This window comes from Macrobrachium nipponense, chromosome 23 (assembly GCF_015104395.2).
Source record: "Macrobrachium nipponense isolate FS-2020 chromosome 23, ASM1510439v2, whole genome shotgun sequence".
Lineage (NCBI taxonomy): Eukaryota > Metazoa > Arthropoda > Malacostraca > Decapoda > Palaemonidae > Macrobrachium > Macrobrachium nipponense.
In genome coordinates this window covers 37,730,951-37,735,950 of record NC_061090.1, presented here as the reverse complement: position 1 = coordinate 37,735,950, position 5,000 = coordinate 37,730,951, and positions in this window count along the sequence as shown.

The following is a 5,000-nucleotide window of genomic DNA, read 5'->3' as shown; positions in this document are numbered from 1 at the left end:
TTCAAATGAACCATAGAGAAACAAATCCACAGTTACGTATATGTAACATATTTAAAGATAAATATATACGGACAGAACTGGAAATAAAATTAAAACTACTGAGGCTAGAGGGCTGCAGTTTGTATGTTTGATGATTGTAGGGTGGATGATCAACATACCAATTGCAGCCTTCTAGCCTCTGCAGTTTTTAAGATCTGACGGCTGACCGAAAAAAAGTGTGGACGGACAGACAAAGCCACCACACTAGCTTTCTTTCCTTTACAGAAAACTAACGAGAATTCTCCTACAATGTCTTCCTCTTTTCGTCCGAGAGTGGAAACGCCACTAAGATATACTCTGAGGGTTCAAGGACTGAGCGACCGAGACAGCAAGAGGCTGGACTAAAGTACCTTGAGGATCAACTGAAGCTCCAGATAACTGCTCAGGCTTCCGTTGACGGTGCAAGGTGGGCCAATGCAGGCAAATTTTCGAAGAAATCGTAAGAAAAGAAGACATTCGAGATTCCGACCCGATAAAGAAAAAAAATATTGGAACAGGTGTTGGGCGCTAGCAAGTGTAAACGGAGAGAAATTAAGATATTACCACTAGAATTAGGTTAAATTAATGTTTTACCACTACAATGAGGTTAAATTAAGATTTTACCACTACAATGAGGTTAAATTAACGTTTTACCACTAGAATGAGGTTAAATTGAGGTTTTACCCCTAAAATAAGGTTGAATTAAGATTTCACAACTGGAATGAGGTTAAATTAGGATATTACCACTAAAATGGGGTTAACTCAAGGTTTTATCACTAGGTTGAGGTTAAATTAAGATAAACCTATTATTACTTATTATCATAAATGTCGATAATACCTTTACATTCCATATATGTACACCTATCATTTACATTCCATACATGTACACCTATTCTCTCTCTCTCTCTCTCTCTCTCTCTCTCTCTCTCTCTCTTCTCTCTCTCTATCTCTCTTTCTTGATTCCTACTCATAGATAATTGCTTGTCTGTGGAATAACTCCATTCTCGCTCTCTCTCTTCATTCCTACTCACAGATAATAGCTTGTCTATGGAATAACTCCCCCACCCTCATCTCTCTCTCTCTCTCTCTCTCTCTCTCTCTCTTCATTCCTACTAATAGACGATTGCTGACCAATTTCAAAAACCGATCATGTTATCACTGCCCCATTACATTTCCAGTTCAAGTAGGATCACTTTTCATGCTATCCTCCAATAACACTTAGATCCGATTTCAGCTGTTATTTACCCGAAATTCCGCCCCCTTCCCCTCACCCCGCTACGTTTAGCGGCACTTCAAATGGCCCAGCTCTAGTGATACGACCTCCCCTGAGGTTAGTAATCATTCGCAATTCAACCTCATCCTCACGCCTCCAGCCACTATTTACCCGGGGGATTGAACCCAGCATAACCTGCGCTTCCTTGTCATTAGAACAGGTGAATTCACCTTCACTCGAACCCCGTAATTGGAGAAGAGATCAGATTCTCCATTCGGCGAAGAAAGTGGCTCGATTTTCGAGCTATTTCTTTCGGGAACTTTTCTTCAAATTGTTCGGGTGGCGAATCTCTAAGATGCCTTCTTCTTGTTCTTACGTGCAGGGCCGGTTTTAAGCTTGTTTGACCAATTCGATCGAATAATAATAATAATAATAATAATAATAATAATAATAATAATAATAATAATAATAATAATAATAATAATAATAATAATAATAATAATAATCATTATAATAACTGAAGTATGTAGCTCCAGGACTCATGCAGAAAAGAGTGCTCCTGGAAACAGCGCACATAATAAGAAAAGTGATGGACTTCAAAGGAGGCAGGATGCAACTCGGAACCCCACACTATAAAAACTAACCAGTTAAATAGGATGACTATGATAGAAAGAAAAAAAAATAATAATGAAGATAAAGCTATTCTCCTTACAGTCAGATTCACAAACACGCATAAAAATATTAATTTAGACAGTAGTGTGTATCTAAACTGTTATGATCAGAGTCACGGCATACGCTATACGGCATACTAATACATAATCACACACTTATATCATACATGTATGCAAAAACCATATATTCATTACAAACACACAACATATAATTTTAGGTATAATGACTGACGAAGAAATAGGGCGAAAAACATTGTAATATTCATTTGCAAAATAAACCGAATAAACAATTGGCCAAAATAGATTTGGTTTGAATCCCCAATGGACATATTTAACTTTTGAACTTACATTTCAGTAAAATATTATATTTAACATCAATTTACATGTTAATATTAATGGGCATTTGCCCAACAGACGATGCAAAGAATTTTCCATAAAATAGAGGACAACGGAATAGAAGTATTTTATGTCAAGATAAATGAATAAATAAATAAATATATAAATATACAAATAAATGAATATTTAAATAAACAAATACTTGAATATATAAATAAAAAAAATAAATATCTAAGTCTTAAAATTAGCAGGCAAATAAATATATAAATAAAAACGTAAATAAATAAACAAATAAATTTTTGAAATATTTAAATAATCAAATGAATAAATAAAAAAGATAATAAATTAATAAAGATTACAATGTTGAAATAAACAAATAGATATATAGAAACATCAATAAGTAAATGAAAGTAATTGAAAAATATACAAATAGACGAATAAATAAATAATAAATGAATCAATAAATGTTATATAATACAAATAAATCATTATGACCCGCTATGTCAGACCCATTATGATTTCCAGCAGGTATAGTAAATAGAATCGTATTTACATTCCACGTTTGAATGGTATGGAAAATAATGGTGCCATTTCCGTAGAAAAGTGTTTCGTCTGGCCCTTTGTGGAATGGGGTCAACTAGCCGGAGCCGTTATATGTAAATCTAGATTTTGTGGCCTTTGAACGCAGACAGATTTGAAGTATGATTAGTGAATTGGCTATGGGTGCTAGGGGGCCTGTGGTGGGGGGGTGGGGGGGGGGTGGGGGGGGTGGTGGGGGGGGGGGGGGGGGGGGGGGGGGGGGGGGTGGGGGGGGGGGGGGGGGGGGGCGGCGGTTTTTTTTTGGGGGGGGCCGGTGGTGGTGTGTTGTCCATACATACACGCACACACGCTCACACCTGCATTGTTCCACTCTTCAAAAAATGTTACAGCTAATAATTTTCGCGTTGTGGTTTTTATACCGTGTTCTATATTTCTCATTGAAGACTTTAAACATCAAGACTGAAAAGGTACCAGGGAAAGAAACTATACCCTATTTTTTTTCATCTGTCCATCCGCCTGTGGTGTTTTTGTATGGTAACACTGCGTCCCGGGCTTTAAATAGTTACATTCAGCTTACATTCAACGATTATAATAATATCCCATTTCGAATATTAACGGTGTAATTCGCATACAGTAAATTATTAAAACGCTTTTCAGTTGCAAATGTATACCCAGATATCCTTTTATTTACTTAAAATTTACAAATAGCGTAACTATCTAAAGCCCGGAACGCAGTGTTACCATACAAAAACACCACAGGCGGATGGACAGATGAAAAAAATTGAGTATAGTTTCTTTCCCTGGTACCTTTTCAGTCTTGATGTTTAAAGATCAAGTAACAGTATTCTTCAATAGTCAGTCTCTACCTTAGTTCTCCCTGGGATAGTATTATGCAAATAATTAGTTACTTGTCTTTATCTCAGGCATAAAGTGAAAATCCTTCTGTACACTGAAGGAAGCATTTTTTTTCTGGAGCAATTTCTCACATTAAAAATTTATTTTCCTGTGCAACATTATGTAACTATAGCTGCTAATGCTTCTATTCTCTATGCCTTCCCTCACATTTACTCCAACCCTTTCCTTCGTCTACCTTCTACCCTCTTCCATAATCTTTTTTTCTCCTTGTTCCAATTCAGTGGGGGAAAGTCCTGATCCAGCTCTATATTTTCCTGCTTTATTTATCTCTTTTTTTCATGAGGGTATATTTTTAAAAATTCTATAATTCACCTAAAGAATCTCAATGAATATGGCAGTGAAAAGGACAAAAACAGGCAAAAAACATGCAGTCTTTAAATCATAATTGGAAATCCGTACGAGAACAGAAATTGAAGGATACGTGAAATCATATAGCACATACTTGTACAAAAAAAAAAAAAAAAATCAGTTAAGTAGGTCCACCATACAGAGAGAGAGAGAGAGAGAGAGAGAGAGAGAGAGAGAGAGAGAGAGAGAGAGAGAGAGAGAGAGAGAGAGATAATTGATATCTCTAATACAAAAATGAATCTGCCAGCCAATGTTATCCGGACTACCTGCCAACTAATGTCTCATATTTCTAAGACAGCGGTCGCACTTAGATTTAAACTGACTGATAATCAACACTCCATAAATTTGAGTGACGGATTCGACTTCTATCTAAATGAATTCGTTATAGAGGTTCGTTACATAAAAGCTGATCTATGTTTAAAGAGAGTTGTCATATCCTTTATAATTTATAGTTAATAATCATGCTGATGTTTTCTTCCTTTTAGCTCTATGCTACTTCAACAAGATTCCAGTCTCAATCACTTTTGCTAATTATGGCTGGATGTTATTTGATGAATTAGATACGACACGAAATAATCTAAAATATATATCATTATTACAAGATTTAGTCCTCTCTGAACAGCCTATGCATTCAGAAATTGTATCATCTCTGTTATTCGTTCAAAATCTCTGAACTTGTGTCCAAACGTAAACGATTCTAGTGACCTGAGCTGAGCACAGTAGGATGACTTCAATTCCGATCTACTTATAACTCTCTCTTGATCATTCCTCGAGTCAGTTTCACCTCGAACTAACTCAACGATGGGGAACGTTTTCCCCGAAGGACTAAACGAGTAAAAAGATAGAAAAGTTTCTTACCTTCTATTTCCAGCAACAGCGAAGAAGTCCCTCGACGAAGGGAACCTTCCTTTCCTTCTCTCTCCAGACAAACGCCAGACACCGTTAAATTGAATCTCGTC